Consider the following 18628-nt stretch of genomic DNA (forward strand, 5'->3'; position numbering starts at 1 on the left):
CACTCTGAGCTCCTCAGCCACTCTGAGCCCCTGGGCCACTCTGGGCCCCTGAGCCACTCTGAGCTCCTCAGCCACTCTGAGCCCCTGAGCCACTCTGAGCCCCTGGGCCACTCTGAGCTCCTCAGCCACTCTGAGCCCCTGGGCCACTCTGAGCCCCTGGGCCACTCTGAGCTCCTGAGTCACTCTGAGCCCCTGGGCCACTCTGAGCTCCTGAGCCACTCTGAGCGCCCGAGCGTTCTCAACCTCAAATAGTACCTTAAGGGATGCCATGAAAGAAGCGTGTTTGTGATAAAGAGTAGCAGTGAATGTGAAGAACCTTTATGAGAAAGTTATTTAGGTCTTTAAGAGGTTCTTCACACAGACATGCTTCGTTATGGAAACAGAAATGGTTCTTCTTTGGCATCGCTCATAGAACCATCTGAAGAACGTTTGAGGGTGTGGAGAGGAAACGGTAGTGCGCAGTACTCTGGTGCTTTCCTTGCACTAAAGTTCTGTGGTGGCCCACGCCCACTTCCTCTCGAGGTTCCCACTCTGCAAAATCTGCCTCTTCAGACAGAGAAGACTGAAGGGTGGTCTCACCACCGGAACGGAGCTCTACAGAACACGAGTTCCACAGGCTTCATCAGTCCTGGAGGAGTCGTCTCTCAGAAGACCACCACACGTTTCTAATAAAGTGGCCAATCAGTCTGAATACTTCATGTGGTCTGTCCATTATTTACCCCTGAACACCCTGCCCCCACAGCCCCCCCCCCCCCCAACACACACACACACACCCACACACACCACCTTCCCCAACACACACACACACACACACACACACATCAGCCTGGGGGTTTTGGAGACCAATCTGTGCTTGATAATTTTACGAGGTCAGGTGTGTTTGTGTGTGTGTGTGTGTGTGTGTGTGTTTGTGTGAGTGTGTGTTTGTGTGAGTGTGTGTGTGTTTGTGTGAGTGTGTGTTTGTGTGTGAGTGTGTGTGTGTGTGTGTGTGTCTGTGTGTGTGTGTATTATGGATTGGTGAGCAGCATTTCTCAGGTCTCTCTCTGTATGAGTGTGTTTTCTCTCGAGGCTGTAGGTGTGTGAGCTTTGGTAACTTTCCATCGTATGGTGGAACCAGATGTTGAATAATGAAGAGCGTGTGTGCTTCAGAAAGGGTGACACACACACACACACACACACACACACACTCACACACACTCACACACATACTCACACACACACTCACACACACTCACATGCACAGTTAAAAATCTGTGCTCAAAAGTTTTGAATATTTGCCTAAAAATGTGGTCAGGGTTACTCTGTTTAAAGTCAGTTCCTCTGTTTAAAGTCAGGGTTCCTCTGTTTAAAGTCAGTTCCTCTGTTTAAAGTCAGGGTTCCTATGTTTAAAGTCAGTTCCTCTGTTTAAAGACAGGGTTCCTCTGTTTAAAGACAGTTCCTCTGTTTAAAGTCAGTTCCTCTGTTTAAAGTCAGGGTTCCTCTGTTTAAAGTCAGTTCCTCTGTTTAAAGTCAGGGTCCCTCTGTTTAAAGACAGGTCCTCTGTTTAAAGTCAGGGTTCCTCTGTTTAAAGTCAGTTCCTCTGTTTAAAGTCAGGGTTCCTATGTTTAAAGTCAGTTCCTCTGTTTAAAGACAGGGTTCCTCTGTTTAAAGACAGTTCCTCTGTTTGAAGTCAGGGTTCCTCTGTTTAAAGTCAGTTACTCTGTTTAAAGTCAGTTCCTATGTTTAAAGACAGTTCCTCTGTTTAAAGTCAGTTACTCTGTTTAAAGACAGTTTATCTGTTTAAAGTCAGTTCCTCTGTTTAAAGTCAGAGTTCCTCTGTTTAAAGACAGTTCCTCTGTTTAAAGTCAGTTTCTCTGTTTAAAGACAGTTTATCTGTTTAAAGTCAGTTCCTCTGTTTAAAGTCATTTTATCTGTTTAAAGACAGTTTATCTGTTTAAAGACAGTTTATCTGTTTAAAGTCAGGATTCCTCTGTTTAAAGTCAGTTTCTCTGTTTAAATAGAGTTTATCTGTTTAAAGTCAGTTCCTCTGTTTAAAGTCAGTTCATCTGTTTAAAGTCAGGATTCCTCTGTTTAAAGACAGTTTATCTGTTTAACGTCAGGGTCCCTTTGTTTGAAGTCAGTTCCTCTGTTTAAAGTCAGTACCTCTGTTTAAAGTCAGGGTTCCTCTGTTTAAAGTCAGGATTCCTCTGTTTAAAGAGAGTTTATCTGTTTAAAGTCAGGATTCCTCTGTTTAAAGACAGTTTATCTGTTTAACGCCAGTTCCTCTGTTTAAAGTCAGTTCCACTGTTTAAAGTCAGGGTTCCTCTGTTTAAAGTCAGCTCCTCTGTTTAAAGTCAGTTACTCTGTTTAAAAACAGTTTATCTGTTTCAAGTCAGTTCCTCTGTTTAAAGTTAGAGTTCCTCTGTTTAAAGACAGTTCCTCTGTTTAAAGACAGTTCCTCTGTTTAAAGTCAGTTTCTCTGTTTAAAGACAGTTTATCTGTTTAAAGTCAGTTCCTCTGTTTAAAGTCAGTTTATCTGTTTAAAGTCAGGTCCTCTTTTTAAAGTCAGTTTCTCTGTTTAAAGACAGTTTATCTGTTTAAAGTCAGGTCCTCTTTTTAAAGTCAGTTTCTCTGTTTAAAGACAGTTTATCTGTTTAAAGTCAGAATTCCTCTGTTTAAAGTCAGTTTCTCTGTTTAAATAGAGTTTATCTGTTTAAAGTCAGTTCCTATGTTTAAAGACAGTTCCTCTGTTTAAAGTCAGTTACTCTGTTTAAAGACAGTTTATCTGTTTAAAGTCAGTTCCTCTGTTTAAAGTCAGAGTTCCTCTGTTTAAAGACAGTTCCTCTGTTTAAAGTCAGTTTCTCTGTTTAAAGACAGTTTATCTGTTTAAAGTCAGTTCCTCTGTTTAAAGTCATTTTATCTGTTTAAAGTCAGTTTATCTGTTTAAAGTCAGGTCATCTTTTTAAAGTCAGATTCTCTGTTTAAAGACAGTTTATCTGTTTAAAGTCAGTTCCTCTGTTTAAAGTCAGGTCCTCTGTTTAAAATCAGGATTCCTATGTTTAAAGACAGTTTATCTGTTTAAAGTCAGGATTCCTCTGTTTAAAGTCAGATTCTCTGTTTAAATACAGTTTATCTGTTTAAAGTCAGGATTCCTCTGTTTAAAGTCAGTTTCTCTGTTTAAATAGAGTTTATCTGTTTAAAGTCTATTTATCATTTTAAAGTCAGTTCCTCTGTTTAAAGTCAGTTCATCTGTTTAAAGTCAGGATTCCTCTGTTTAAAGACAGTTTATCTGTTTAACGTCAGGGTTCCTTTGTTTGAAGTCAGTTCCTCTGTTTAAAGTCAGTACCTCTGTTTAAAGTCAGGGTTCCTCTGTTTAAAGTCAGGATTCCTCTGTTTAAAGAGAGTTTATCTGTTTAAAGTCAGGATTCCTCTGTTTAAAGACAGTTTATCTGTTTAACGCCAGTTCCTCTGTTTAAAGTCAGTTCCACTGTTTAAAGTCAGGGTTCCTCTGTTTAAAGTCAGCTCCTCTGTTTAAAGTCAGTTACTCTGTTTAAAAACAGTTTATGTGTTTCAAGTCAGTTCCTCTGTTTAAAGACAGTTTATCTGTTTGAAGTCAGTTCCTCTGTTTAAAGTCAGAGTTCCTCTGTTTAAAGACAGTTCCTCTGTTTAAAGTCAGTTTCTCTATTTAAAGACAGTTTATCTGTTTAAAGTCAGTTCCTCTGTTTAAAGTCAGTTTATCTGTTTAAAGTCAGGTCCTCTTTTTAAAGTCAGTTTCTCTGTTTAAAGACAGTTTATCTGTTTAAAGTCAGGTCCTCTTTTTAAAGTCAGTTTCTCTGTTTAAAGACAGTTTATCTGTTTAAAGTCAGGATTCCTCTGTTTAAAGTCAGTTTCTCTGTTTAAATAGAGTTTATCTGTTTAAAGTCAGTTCCTATGTTTAAAGACAGTTCCTCTGTTTAAAGTCAGTTACTCTGTTTAAAGACAGTTTATCTGTTTAAAGTCAGTTTCGCTGTTTAAAGACAGTTTATCTGTTTAAAGTCAGTTCCTCTGTTTAAAGTCATTTTATCTGTTTAAAGTCAGTTTATCTGTTTAAAGTCAGGTCATCTTTTTAAAGTCAGATTCTCTGTTTAAAGACAGTTTATCTGTTTAAAGTCAGTTCCTCTGTTTAAAGTCAGTTCCTCTGTTTAAAGTCAGGATTCCTATGTTTAAAGACAGTTTATCTGTTTAAAGTCAGGATTCCTCTGTTTAAAGTCAGATTCTCTGTTTAAATACAGTTTATCTGTTTAAAGTCAGGATTCCTCTGTTTAAAGTCAGTTTATCTGTTTAAAGTCAGGTCCTCTTTTTAAAGTCAGTTTCTCTGTTTAAAGACAGTTTATCTGTTTAAAGTCAGGTCCTCTTTTTAAAGTCAATTTCTCTGTTTAAAGACAGTTTATCTGTTTAAAGTCAGGATTCCTCTGTTTAAAGTCAGTTTCTCTGTTTAAATAGAGTTTATGTGTTTAAAGTCAGTTTATCTGTTTAAAGTCAGTTCCTCTGTTTAAAGTCAGTTCATCTGTTTAAAGTCAGGATTCCTCTGTTTAAAGACAGTTTATCTGTTTAACGTCAGTTCCTCTTTTTAAAGTCAGTTCCTCTGTTTAAAGTCAGGGTTACTTTGTTTAAAGTCAGATCCTCTGTTTAAAGTCAGTACCTCTGTTTAAAGTCAGGGTTCCTCTGTTTAAAGTCAGGATTCCTCTGTTTAAAGAGAGTTTATCTGTTTAAAGTCAGGGTTCCTCTGTTTAAAGACAGTTTATCTGTTTAACGCCAGTTCCTCTGTTTAAAGTCAGTTCCTCTGTTTAAAGTCAGGGTTACTCTGTTTAAAGTCAGCTCCTCTGTTTAAGGTCAGTTACTCTGTTTAAAGACAGTTTATCTGTTTAAAGTCAGGTCCTCTTTTTAAAGTCAGTTTCTCTGTTTAAATAGAGTTTATCTGTTTAAAGTCAGTTTATCTGTTTAAAGTCAGTTCCTCTGTTTAAAGTCAGTTCATCTGTTTAAAGTCAGGATTCCTCTCTTTAAAGACAGTTTATCTGTTTAACGTCAGTTCCTCTGTTTAAAGTCAGTTCCTCTGTTTAAAGTCAGGGTTCCTTTGTTTAAAGTCAGTTCCTCTGTTTAAAGTCAGTACCTCTGTTTAAAGTCAGGGTTCCTCTGTTTAAAGTCAGGATTCCTCTGTTTAAAGAGAGTTTATCTGTTTAAAGTCAGGATTCCTCTGTTTAAAGACAGTTTATCTGTTTGAAGTCAGTTCCTCTGTTTAAAGTCAGTTCCTCTGTTTAAAGTCAGTTCCTCTGTTTAAAGTCAGGGTTCCTCTGTTTAAAGTCAGTTTCAATGTTTAAAGACAGTTTATCTGTTTAAAGTCAGTTTCTCTGTTTAAAGACAGTTTATCTGTTTCAAGTCAGTTCCTCTGTTTAAAGACAGTTTATCTGTTTCAAGTCAGTTCCTCTGTTTAAAGTCAGTTCCTCTGTTTAAAGTCAGTTCCTCTGTTTAAAGTCAGTTTGTCTGTTTAAAGTCAGTTACTCTGTTTAAAGTCAGTTTCTCTGTTTAAATTAGTTCCTCTGTTTAAAGTCAGTTCCTCTGTTTAACATCAGGGTTCCTCTGTTTAAAGTCAGTATCTCTGTTTACAGTCAGGGTTCCTCTGATTAAAGACAGTTCCTCTGTTTAAAGTCAGTTCCTCTGTTTAAAGTCCGTTCATCTTTTTAAAGTCAGTTTCTCTGTGTAAAGCCTGGGTTCCTCTGTTTAAAGTCAGGATTCCTCTGTTTAAAGACAGTTTATCTATTTAAAGTCAGTTCCTCTGTTTAAAGTCAGTTCCTCTGTTTAAAGTCAGTTCATCTTTTTAAAGTCAGGATTCCTCATTTTAAAGACAGTCTATCTGTTTAAAGTCAGGGTTCCTCTGTTTAATGTCAGTTTATCTGTTTAAAGTCAGTTCCTCTGTTTAAAGTCAGTTCCTCTGTTTAAAGTCAGGGTTCCTCTGTTTAAAGTCAGTTCCTCTGTTTAAAGTCAGTTTCAATGTTTAAATACAGTTTATCTGTTTAAAGTCAGTTTCTCTGTTTAAAGACAGTTTATCTGTTTCAAGTCAGTTCCTCTGTTTAAAGACATTTTATCTGTTTCAAGTCAGTTCCTCTGTTTAAAGTCAGTTTCTCTGTTTAAATTAGTTCCTCTGTTTAAAGTCAGTTTGTCTGTTTAAAGTCAGTTACTCTGTTTAAAGTCAGGGTTCCTCTGTTTAAAGTCAGTTTCTCTGTTTAAAGTCAGTTTCTCTGTTTAAATTAGTTCCTCTGTTTAAAGTCAGTTCCTCTGTTTAACACCAGGGTTCCTCTGTTTAAAGTCAGTTTCTCTGTTTACAGTCAGGGTTCCTCTGTTTAAAGACAGTTCCTCTGTTTAAAGTCAGTTCCTCTGTTTAAAGTCCGTTCATCTTTTTAAAGTCAGTTCCTCTGTGTAAAGTCTGGGTTCCTCTGTTTAAAGTCAGGATTCCTCTGTTTAAAGACAGTTTATCTATTTAAAGTCAGTTCCTCTGTTTAAAGTCAGTTCCTCTGTTTAAAGTCTGTTCATCTTTTTAAAGTCAGGATTCCTCATTTTAAAGACAGTTTATCTGTTTAAAGTCAGTTCCTCTGTTTAAATTTGTTCCTCTGTTTAAATTAGTTTCTCTGTTTAAAGTCAGTTTCTCTGTTTAAAGTCAGGGTTCCTCTGTTTAAAGTCAGTTCCTCTGTTTAAAGTCAGGGTTCCTCTGTTTAAAGACAGTTCCTCTGTTTAAATTCAGGGTTCCTCTGTATGAAGCCAGTTCCTCTTTTTAAAGGCAGGGTTCCTCTGTTTAAAGACAGTTTATCTGATTAAAGTCAGTATATCTGTTTAAAGTCAGTTCCTCTGTTTAAAGTCAGGGTTTCTCTGTTTAATGTCAGATTTCCTCTGTTTAAAGTCTGTTCATCTTTTTAAAGTCAGGATTCCTCATTTTAAAGACAGTTTATCTGTTTAAAGTCAGTTCATCTGTTTAAAGTCAGGGTTCCTCTGTTTAAAGACAGTTTATCTGTTTAACGTCAGTTCCTCTTTTTAAAGTCAGTTCCTCTGTGTAAAGCCTGGGTTCCTCTGTTTAAAGTCAGGATTCCTCTGTTTAAAGACAGTTTATCTATTTAAAGTCAGTTCCTCTGTTTAAAGTCAGTTCCTCTGTTTAAAGTCAGTTCATCTTTTTAAAGTCAGGATTCCTCATTTTAAAGACAGTCTATCTGTTTAAAGTCAGGGTTTCTCTGTTTAATGTCAGTTTATCTGTTTAAAGTCAGTTCCTCTGTTTAAAGTCAGTTCCTCTGTTTAAAGTCAGGGTTCCTCTGTTTAAAGTCAGTTCCTCTGTTTAAAGTCAGTTTCAATGTTTAAATACAGTTTATCTGTTTAAAGTCAGTTTCTCTGTTTAAAGACAGTTTATCTGTTTCAAGTCAGTTCCTCTGTTTAAAGACATTTTATCTGTTTCAAGTCAGTTCCTCTGTTTAAAGTCAGTTTCTCTGTTTAAATTAGTTCCTCTGTTTAAAGTCAGTTTGTCTGTTTAAAGTCAGTTACTCTGTTTAAAGTCAGGGTTCCTCTGTTTAAAGTCAGTTTCTCTGTTTAAAGTCAGTTTCTCTGTTTAAATTAGTTCCTCTGTTTAAAGTCAGTTCCTCTGTTTAACACCAGGGTTCCTCTGTTTAAAGTCAGTTTCTCTGTTTACAGTCAGGGTTCCTCTGTTTAAAGACAGTTCCTCTGTTTAAAGTCAGTTCCTCTGTTTAAAGTCCGTTCATCTTTTTAAAGTCAGTTCCTCTGTGTAAAGTCTGGGTTCCTCTGTTTAAAGTCAGGATTCCTCTGTTTAAAGACAGTTTATCTATTTAAAGTCAGTTCCTCTGTTTAAAGTCAGTTCCTCTGTTTAAAGTCTGTTCATCTTTTTAAAGTCAGCATTCCTCATTTTAAAGACAGTTTATCTGTTTAAAGTCAGTTCCTCTGTTTAAATTTGTTCCTCTGTTTAAATTAGTTTCTCTGTTTAAAGTCAGTTTCTCTGTTTAAAGTCAGGGTTCCTCTGTTTAAAGTCAGTTCCTCTGTTTAAAGTCAGGGTTCCTCTGTTTAAAGACAGTTCCTCTGTTTAAATTCAGGGTTCCTCTGTATGAAGCCAGTTCCTCTTTTTAAAGGCAGGGTTCCTCTGTTTAATGTCAGATTTCCTTTGTTTAAAGTCAGTTTCTCTGTTTAAAGTCAGTTCCTTTGTTTAAAGTCAGTTTCTCTGTTTAAAGTCAGTTCCTCTGTTTAAAGTCAGTTTCTCTGTTTAAATTAGTTACTCTGTTTAAAGTCATTTCCTCTTTTTAAAGGCAGGGTTCCTCTATTTAAAGACAGTTTATCTGATTAAAGTCAGTATATCTGTTTAAAGTCAGTTCCTTTGTTTAAAGTCAGGGTGTCTCTGTTTAAAGTCAGATTTCCTTTGTTTAAAGTCAGTTTATCTGTTTAAAGTCAGTTCTTCTGTTTAAAATCAGTTTATCTGTTTTAAGTCAGTTACTCTCTTTAAAGTCAGAGTTTATCTGTTTAAAGACAGTTTACCTGTTTAAAGTCAGTTCCTCTTTTTAATGTCAGTTCCTCTGTTTAAAATCAGTTTTTCTGTTTTAATTCAGTTCCTCTGTTTAATGTCAGGGTTCCTCTGTTTAAAGACAGCTTATCTGTTTAAAGTCAGTTTATCTGTTTAAAGTCAGTTCCTCTTTTTAAAGTCAGTTCCTCTGTTTAAAGTCAGTTACACTGTTTAAATAAGTTCCTCTGTTTAAAGTCAGTTACTCTGTTTAAAGTCAGTTACTCTGTTTAAATAAGTTCCTCTGTTTAAATAACTCCCTCTGTTTAAAGTCAGGGTTCCTCTATTTAAAATCAGGGTTCCTCTATTTAAAGTCAGGATTCCTCTCTTTGAAGTCAGTTTATCTTTTTAAAGTCAGTTCCTCTGTTTAAAGTCAGGGTTCCTCTGTTTAAAGTCAGTTCCTCTGTTTAAAGTCAGGATTCCTCTTTTTAAAGACAGTTCCTCTGTTTAAAGTCAGTTTCTCTGTTTAAAGTCAGTTCCTCTGTTTAAAGTCAGTTTCTCTGTTTAAATTAGTTCCTCTGTTTAAAGTCAGTTCCTCTGTTTAAAGTCAGGGTTCCTCTGTTTAAAGTCAGTTCCTCTGTTTACAGTCAGGGTTCCTCTGTTTAAAGACAGTTCCTCTGTTTAAAATTAGTTCCTCTGTGTAAAGTCTGTGTTCCTCTGTTTGAAGTCAGGATTCCTCTGTTTACAGACAGTTTATCTACTTTAAGTCAGTTCCTCTGTTTAAAGTCAGTTCCTCTGTTTAAATGAGTTCCTCTGTTTAAAGTCAGTTACTCTGTTTAAAGTCAGTTCCTCTGTTTAAAGTCAGGGATCCTCTGTTTAAAGAAAGTTCCTCTGTTTAAAATCAGTTCCTCTGTTTAAAGTCAGGGTTCCTCTGTATAAAGCCAGTTCCTCTGTTTAAAGTCAGTTACTCTGTTTAAAGTCAGGGTTCCTCTGTTTAAAGAGAGTTTATCTGTTTAAAGTAAGTTCCTCTGTTTAAAGTCAGTTCCTCTGTTTAAAGTGAGGGTATCTCTTTTTAAAGTCAGTTCCTCTGTTTAAAGTCAGGGTTCCTCTGTTTAAAGACAGTTACTCTGTTTAAATTCAGTTACTCTGATTAAAGTCAGGGTTCCTCTGTTTAAAGACAGTTTATCTGTTTAAAGTAAGTTCCTCTGTTTAAAGTCAGTTCCTCTGTTTAAAGTCAGGGTTCCACTGTTTAAAGACAGTTTATCTGTTTAAAGTAAGTTCCTCTGTTTAAAGTCAGTTCATGTTTTTAAAGTCAGTTCCTCTGTTTAAAGTGCGGGTATCTCTTTTTAAAGTTAGTTTCTCTGTTTAAAATCAGTTTATCTGTTTGAAGTCAGTTTCTCTTTTTAAAGTCAGGGTTCCTCCTTTTAAAGTCAGTTCCTCTGTTTAAAACCAGGGTATCTCTTTTTAAAGTCAGTTCCTCTATTTAAAGTCAGGGTATCTCTTTTAAAAGTTAGTTTCTCTGTTTAAATTCAGTTTATCTGTTTAAAGTCAGTTCCTCTGTTTAAAGTCAGTTCCTCTGTTTAAAGTCAGGGTTCCTCTTTTTAAAGTCAGTTTATCTGTTTAACATCAGTTCCTCTGTTTAAAGTCAGTTCCTCTGTTTAAAGTCAGGGTTCCTCTTTTTAAAGTCAGTTTATCTGTTTAAAGTCAGTTCCTCTGTTTAAAGTCAGGGTATCTCTTCAAAATCAGTTCCTCTGTTTAAAGTCAGTTCCTCTGTTTAAATTAGTTCCTCTGTTTAAAGTCAGGGTTCCTCTCTTTAAAGACAGTTTATCTTTTTAAAGTCAGTTCCTCTGTTTAAAGTCAGGATTCCTCTCTTTAAAGACAGTTTATCTTTTTAAAGTCAGTTCCTCTGTTTAAAGTCAGGGTTCCACTGTTTAAAGACAGTTTATCTGTTCAAAGTAAGTTCCTCTCTTTAAAGTCAGTTACTCTGTTTAAGGTCAGGGTTCCACTGTTTAAAGACAGTTCCTCTGTTTAAAGTCAGGGTTCCTCTGTTTAAAGACAGTTCCTCTGTTTAAAGTCAGGGTTCCTCTGTTTAAAGTCAGTTCCTCTGTTTACAGTCAGGGTTCCTCTGTTTAAAGACAGTTCCTCTGTTTAAAGTCAGGGTTCCTCTGTTTAAAGACAGTTCCTCTGTTTAAAATTAGTTCCTCTGTGTAAAGTAAAGGTAAAAAAGGTAAAGGTAAAGGTGCACGTATTCGTCACTGTACAGTGTGGACTGTACAGCGAAATGTGTCCTCCGCATTTAACCCATCTGGTAGTGAACACACACTCACACACTCACACTAGTGAACTAGGGGCAGTGAGTACACACACACACACCCAGAGCGGTGGGCAGCCAACTCCAGCGCCCGGGGAGCAGTGAGGGTAAAGGGCCTTGCTCAAGGGCCCAACAGTGGCAGCTTGCCGAGCCCGGGAATCGAACCCACAACCCTGTTATCGATATCCCGGCGCTCTAACCGCTGAGCCACCACTGCCCCTTCTTTTTTTTTTTTTTATTTTTTTTTTTTTTATTTTTTTTTTTATTTATTTTTTTTTTTTAAAGTCTGTGTTCCTCTGTTTGAAGTCAGGATTCCTCTGTTTACAGACAGTTTATCTATTTTAAGTCAGTTCCTCTGTTTAAAATCAGTTCCTCTGTTTAAATGAGTTCCTCTGTTTAAAGTCAGTTACTCTGTTTAAAGTCAGTTCCTCTGTTTAAAGTCAGGGATCCTCTGTTTAAAGAAAGTTCCTCTGTTTAAAGTCAGTTCCTCTGTTTAAAGTCAGGGTTCCTCTGTATAAAGCCAGTTCCTCTGTTTAAAGTCAGTTACTCTGTTTAAAGTAAGTTCCTCTGTTTAAAGTCAGTTCATGTGTTTAAAGTCAGTTCCTCTGTTTAAAGTGAGGGTATCTCTTTTTAAAGTAAGTTCCTCTGTTTAAAGTCAGTTCATGTGTTTAAAGTCAGTTCCTCTGTTTAAAGTGAGGGTATCTCTTTTTAAAGTCATTTCCTCTGTTTAAAGTCAGGGTTCCTCTGTTTAAAGACAGTTACTCTGTTTAAATTCAGTTACTCTGTTTAAAGTCAGGGTTCCTCTGTTTAAAGACAATTTATCTGTTTAAAGTAAGTTCCTCTGTTTAAAGTCAGTTCCTCTGTTTAAAGTCAGGGTTCCACTGTTTAAAGACAGTTTATCTGTTTAAAGTAAGTTCCTCTGTTTAAAGTCAGTTCCTCTGTTTAAAGTGAGGGTATCTCTTTTTAAAGTCATTTCCTCTGTTTTAAGTCAGGGTTCCTCTGTTTAAAGACAGTTACTCTGTTTAAATTCAGTTACTCTGATTAAAGTCAGGGTTCCTCTGTTTAAAGACAATTTATCTGTTTAAAGTAAGTTCCTCTGTTTAAAGTCAGTTCCTCTGTTTAAAGTCAGGGTTCCACTGTTTAAAGACAGTTTATCTGTTTAAAGTAAGTTCCTCTGTTTAAAGTCAGTTCATGTTTTTAAAGTCAGTTCCTCTGTTTAAAGTGCGGGTATCTCTTTTTAAAGTTAGTTTCTCTGTTTAAAATCAGTTTATCTGTTTGAAGTCAGTTGCTCTTTTTAAAGTCAGGGTTCCTCCTTTTAAAGTCAGTTCCTCTGTTTAAAACCAGGGTATCTCTTTTTAAAGTCAGTTCCTCTATTTAAAGTCAGGGTATCTTTTTTTAAAGTAAGTTCCTCTGTTTAAAGTCAGTTCATGTGTTTAAAGTCAGTTCCTCTGTTTAAAGTGAGGGTATCTCTTTTTAAAGTCATTTCCTCTGTTTAAAGTCAGGGTTCCTCTGTTTAAAGACAGTTACTCTGTTTAAATTCAGTTACTCTGTTTAAAGTCAGGGTTCCTCTGTTTAAAGACAGTTTATCTGTTTAAAGTAAGTTCCTCTGTTTAAAGTCAGTTACTCTGTTTAAAGTCAGGGTTCCACTGTTTAAAGACAGTTTATCTGTTCAAAGTAAGTTCCTCTGTTTAAAGTCAGTTACTCTGTTTAAAGTCAGGGATCCACTGTTTAAAGACAGTTCCTCTGTTTAAATTCAGTTACTCAGTTTAAAGTCAGGGTTCCTCTGTTTAAAGTCAGTTCCTCTGTTCAAAGTCAGGGTTCCTCTGTTTAAAGTCAGTTCCTCTGTTTAAAGTCAGTTCCTCTGTTTAAAGACAGTTTCTCTGTTTAAAGTCAGGGTTCCTCTGTTTAAAGTCAGTTCCTCTGTTTAAAGTCAGTTCCTCTATTTAAAGTCAGTTCCTCTGTTTAAAGACAGGGTTCCTCTGTTTAAATACAGTTTATCTGTTTAAAGTCAGTTCCTCTGTTTAAAGTCAGGGTATCTCTTTTTAAAGTTAGTTTCTCTGTTTAAAGTCAGTTTATCTGTTTAAAGTCAGTTCCTCTGTTTAAAGTCAGGGTTCCTCTTTTTAAAGTCAGTTCCTCTGTTTAAAGTCAGGGTTCCTCTGTTTAAAGTTAGTTCCTCTGTTTAAAGTCAGGGTTTCTCTGTTTAAAGTCAGGGTTCCTCTGTTTAAAGACAGTTCCTCTGTTTAAAGTCAGGGTTCCTCTGTTTAAAGTCACTTTCTCTGTTTAAAGTCAGTTTCTCTGTTTAAAGACAGTTACTCTGTTTAAAGTAAGTTCCTCTGTTTAAAACCAGGGTATCTCTTTTTAAAGTCAGTTCCTCTATTTAAAGACATGGTTCCTCTGTTTAAAGTCAGGGTATCTCTTTTTAAAGTTATTTTCTCTGTTTAAAGACATGATTCCTCTGTTTAAAGTCAGGGTATCTCTTTTTAAAGTTATTTTCTCTGTTTAAAGACATGGTTCCTCTGTTTAAAGTCAGGGTATCTCTTTTTAAAGTTAGTTTCTCTGTTTAAATTCAGTTTATCTTTTTAAAGTCAGGGTTCCTCTGTTTAAAGTCAGGGTATCCCTTTTTAAAGTCAGTTCCTCTGTTTAAAGACATGGTTCCTCTGTTTAAAGTCAGGGTATCTCTTTTTAAAGTTATTTTCTCTGTTTAAAGTCAGTTTATCTGTTTAAAGTCAGTTCCTCTGTTTAAAGTCAGGGTTCCTCTTTTTAAAGTCAGTTCCTCTGTTTAAAGTCAGGGTTCCTCTTTTTAAAGTCAGTTACTCTGTTTAACATCAGGGTTCCTCTGTTTAAAGTCAGTTCCTCTGTTTACAGTCAGGGTTCCTCTGTTTAAAGACAGTTCCTCTGTTTAAAGTCAGTTCCTCTGTGTAAAGTCTGGGTTCCTCTTTTTAAAGTCAGGATTCCTCTGTTTAAAGACAGTTTATCTATTTAAAGTCAGTTCCTCTGTTTAAAGTCAGGTTCTCTGTTTAAAGTCTTTTCATCTTTTTAAAGTCAGGATTCCTCATTTTAAAGACAGTTTATCTGTTTAAAGTCAGTGCCTCTGTTTAAAGTCAGTTCCTCTGTTTAAATTAGTTCCTCTGTTTGAAGTCATTTACTCTGTTTAAAGTCAGGGTTCCTCTGTTTAAAGTAAGTTTCTCTGTTAAAAGTCAGTTCCTCTGTTTAACGTCAGGGTTCCTCTATATAAAGCCAGTTCCTCTTTTTAAAGGCAGAGTTCCTCTGTTTAAAGACAGTTTATCCGTTTAAAGTCAGTAAATCTGTTTAAAGTCAGTTCCTCTGTTTAAAGTCAGGGTTTCTCTGTTTAAAGTCAGATTTCCTTTGTTTAAAGTCAGTTACTCTGTTTAAAGTCAGAGTTTATCTGTTTAAAGACAGTTTACCAGTTTAAAGTCAGTTCCTCTTTTTAAAGTCAGTTCCTCTGTTTAAAATCAGTTTCTCTGTTTAAAGTCAGTTCCTCTGTTTAATGTCAGGGTTCCTCTGTTTAAAGACAGCTAATCTGTTTAAAGTCAGTTTATCTGTTTAAAGTCAGTTACTCTTTTTAAAGTCAGTTCCTCTGTTTAAAGTCAGTTACTCTGTTTAAAAAAGTTCCTCTGTTTAAAGTCAGTTACTCTGTTTAAATAAGTTCCTCTTTTTAAAGTCAGTTCTTCTATTTAAAGTCAGGATTCTTCTCTTTAAAGTCAGTTTATCTGTTTAAAGTCAGTTCCTCTATGTAAAATCAGGGTTCCTCTGTTTAAAGTCAGTTCCTCTCTTTAAAGACAGTTTATCTTTTTAATGTCAGTTCCTCTGTTTAAAGTCAGTTCCTCTGTTTAAATTAGTTCCTCTGTTTAAAGTCAGTTACTCTGTTTAAAGTCAGGGTTCCTCTTTTTAAAGTCAGTTTATCTGTTTTAAGTCAGTTCCTCTGTTTAAATGAGTTTCTCTGTTTAAAGTCAGTTCCTCTGTTTAAAGCCAATTCCTCTGTTTAAAGTCAGTTCCTCTGTTTAAAGACAGTTTATCTGTTTAAAGTCAGTTCCTCTGTTTAAAGACAGTTCCTCTGTTTAAAGACAGTTTATCTATTTAAAGTCAGTTTCACAATTAGTTCCTCTGTTTAAAGTAAGTTACACTGTTTAATGTCAGGGTTCCTCTGTTTAATGTCAGTTCCTCTGTTTAAAGTCAGGGTTCCTCTGTTTAAAGACAGTTCCTCTGTTTAAAGTAAGTTTATCCGTTTAAAGTCAGTAAATCTGTTTAAAGTCAGTTCCTCTGTTTAAAGTCAGGGTTTCTCTGTTTAAAGTCAGATTTCCTTTGTTTAAAGTCAGTTTATCTGTTTTAAGTCAGTTACTCTGTTTAAAGTCAGAGTTTATCTGTTTAAAGACAGTTTACCAGTTTAAAGTCAGTTCCTCTTTTTAAAGTCAGTTCCTCTGTTTAAAATCAGTTTCTCTGTTTAAAGTCAGTTCCTCTGTTTAATGTCAGGGTTCCTCTGTTTAAAGACAGCTAATCTGTTTAAAGTCAGTTTATCTGTTTAAAGTCAGTTACTCTTTTTAAAGTCAGTTCCTCTGTTTAAAGTCAGTTACTCTGTTTAAAAAAGTTCCTCTGTTTAAAGTCAGTTACTCTGTTTAAATAAGTTCCTCTTTTTAAAGTCAGTTCTTCTATTTAAAGTCAGGATTCTTCTCTTTAAAATCAGTTTATCTGTTTAAAGTCAGTTCCTCTATGTAAAATCAGGGTTCCTCTATTTAATGTCAGTTCCTCTCTTTAAAGACAGTTTATCTGTTTAATGTCAGTTCCTCTGTTTAAAGTCAGTTCCTATGTTTAAATTAGTTCCTCTGTTTAAAGTCAGTTACTCTGTTTAAAGTCAGGGTTCCTCTTTTTAAAGTCAGTTTATCTGTTTTAAGTCAGTTCCTCTGTTTAAATGAGTTTCTCTGTTTAAAGTCAGTTCCTCTGTTTAAAGCCAATTCCTCTGTTTAAAGTCAGTTCCTCTGTTTAAAGACAGTTTATCTGTTTAAAATCAGTTCCTCTGTTTAAAGACAGTTCCTCTGTTTAAAGACAGTTTATCTATTTAAAGTCAGTTTCACAATTAGTTCCTCTGTTTAAAGTAAGTTACACTGTTTAATGTCAGTTCCTCTGTTTAAAGTCAGGGTTCCTCTGTTTAAAGACAGTTCCTCTGTTTAAAGTCATTTTCTCTGTTTAAAGTCAGTTCCTCTTTTTAAAGTCAGGGTTCCTCTGTTTAAAGCCAGTTCCTCTTTTTAAAGGCAGGGTTCATCTTTTTAAAGTCAGTTCCTCTGTTCAAAGTCAGGGTTCCACTGTTTAAAGACAGTTCCTCTGTTTAAAGTAAGTTCCTCTTTTTAAAATCAGTTTATCTGTTTAAAGTCAGTTCCTCTGTTTAAAGTCAGTTTATCTGTTTAACATCAGTTCCTCTGTTTAAAGACAGTTTATCTGTTTAAAGTCAGTTACTCTGTTTAAAGTCAGTTCCTCTGTTTAAATTAGTTCCTCTGTTTAAAGTCAGTTCCTCTGTTTAAAGTCAGGCTTCCTCTGTTTAAAGTCAGGATTCCTCTCTTTAAAGACAGTTTATCTGTTTAAAGTAAGTTCCTCTGTTTAAAGTCAGTTACTCTGTTTAAAGTCAGGGTTCCACTGTTTAAAGACAGTTCCTCTGTTTAAAGTCAGTTACTCTGTTTAAAGTCATTTCCTCTGTTTATGTGTTTAAAGTCAGTTCCTCTGTTTAAAGTCAGGGTATCTCTTTTTAAAGTTAGTTTCTCTGTTTAAAGTCAGGTCCTCTGTTTAATGTCAGGGTTCCTCTTTTTAAAGTCAGTTCCTCTGTTTAAAGACATGGTTCCTCTGTTTAAATACAGTTTATGTGTTTAAAGTCAGTTCCTCTTTTTAATGTCAGGGTATCTCTTTTTAAAGTTAGTTTCTCTGTTTAAAGTCAGGTCCTCTGTTTAAAGTCAGGGTTCCTCTTTTTAAAGTCAGTTCCTCTGTTTAAAGACATGGTTCCTCTGTTTATATACAGTTTATCTGTTTAAAGTCAGTTCCTCTGTTTAAAGTCAGGGTATCTCTTTTTAAAGTTAGTTTCTCTGTTTAAAGTCAGTTTATCTGTTTAAAGTCAGTTCCTCTGTTTAAAGTCAGGGTTCCTCTTTTTAAAGTCAGTTCCTCTGTTTAAAGTCAGGGTTCCTCTGTTTAAAGTCAGTTTCTCTGTTTAAAGTCAGTTCCTCTGTTTAAAGTCAGGGTTCCTCTGTTTAAAGTCAGTTTCTCTGTTTAAAGTCAGTTCCTCTGTTTAAAGACATGCTTCCTCTGTTTAAAGACAGTTTATCTATTTAAAGTCAGTTCCTCTGTTTAAAGTCAGGGTATCTCTTTTTAAAGTTAGTTTCTCTGTTTAAAGTCAGTTTATCTGTTTAAAGTCAGTTCCTCTGTTTAAAGTCAGGGTTCCTCTGTTTAAAGACAGTTACTCTGTTTAAAGTAAGTTCCTCTGTTTAAAACCAGGGTATCTCTTTTTAAAGTCAGTTCCTCTATTTAAAGACATGGTTCCTCTGTTTAAAGTCAGGGTATCTGTTTTTAAAGTTATTTTCTCTGTTTAAAGACATGGTTCCTCTGTTTAAAGTCAGGGTATCTCTTTTTAAAGTTATTTTCTCTGTTTAAAGACATGGTTCCTCTGTTTAAAGTCAGGGTATCTCTTTTTAAAGTTAGTTTCTCTGTTTAAATTCAGTTTATCTTTTTAAAGTCAGGGTTCCTCTGTTTAAAGTCAGGGTATCTCTTTTTAAAGTCAGTTCCTCTGTTTAAAGACATGGTTCCTCTGTTTAAAGTCAGGGTATCTCTTTTTAAAGTTATTTTCTCTGTTTAAAGTCAGTTTATCTGTTTAAAGTCAGTTCCTCTGTTTAAAGTCAGGGTTCCTCTTTTTAAAGTCAGTTCCTCTGTTTAAAGTCAGGGTTCCTCTGTTTAAAGTCAGTTACTCTGTTTAACGTCAGGGTTCCTCTGTTTAAAGTCAGTTCCTCTGTTTACAGTCAGGGTTCCTCTGTTTAAAGACAGTTCCTCTGTTTAAAGTCAGTTCCTCTGTGTAAAGTCTGGGTTCCTCTTTTTAAAGTCAGGATTCCTCTGTTTAAAGACAGTTTATCTATTTAAAGTCAGTTCCTCTGTTTAAAGTCAGGTTCTCTGTTTAAAGTCTTTTCATCTTTTTAAAGTCAGGATTCCTCATTTTAAAGACAGTTTATCTTTTTAAAGTCAGTGCCTCTGTTTAAAGTCAGTTCCTCTGTTTAAATTAGTTCCTCTGTTTAAAGTCATTTACTCTGTTTAAAGTCAGGGTTCCTCTTTTAAAGTAAGTTTCTCTGTCTAAAGTCAGTTCCTCTGTTTAACGTCAGGGTTCCTCTATATAAAGCCAGTTCCTCTTTTTAAAGGCAGAGTTCCTCTGTTTAAAGACAGTTTATCCGTTTAAAGTCAGTAAATCTGTTTAAAGTCAGTTCCTCTGTTTAAAGTCAGGGTTTCTCTGTTTAAAGTCAGATTTCCTTTGTTTAAAGTCAGTTTATCTGTTTTAAGTCAGTTACTCTGTTTAAAGTCAGAGTTTATCTGTTTAAAGACAGTTTACCAGTTTAAAGTCAGTTCCTCTTTTTAAAGTCAGTTCCTCTGTTTAAAATCAGTTTCTCTGTTTAAAGTCAGTTCCTCTGTATAATGTCAGGGTTCCTCTGTTTAAAGACAGCTAATCTGTTTAAAGTCAGTTTATCTGTTTAAAGTCAGTTACTCTTTTTAAAGTCAGTTCCTCTGTTTAAAGTCAGTTACTCTGTTTAAAAAAGTTCCTCTGTTTAAAGTCAGTTACTCTG

Source organism: Salminus brasiliensis, chromosome 5 (assembly GCF_030463535.1).
Source record: "Salminus brasiliensis chromosome 5, fSalBra1.hap2, whole genome shotgun sequence".
In the NCBI taxonomy this organism is placed as follows: domain Eukaryota; kingdom Metazoa; phylum Chordata; class Actinopteri; order Characiformes; family Bryconidae; genus Salminus; species Salminus brasiliensis.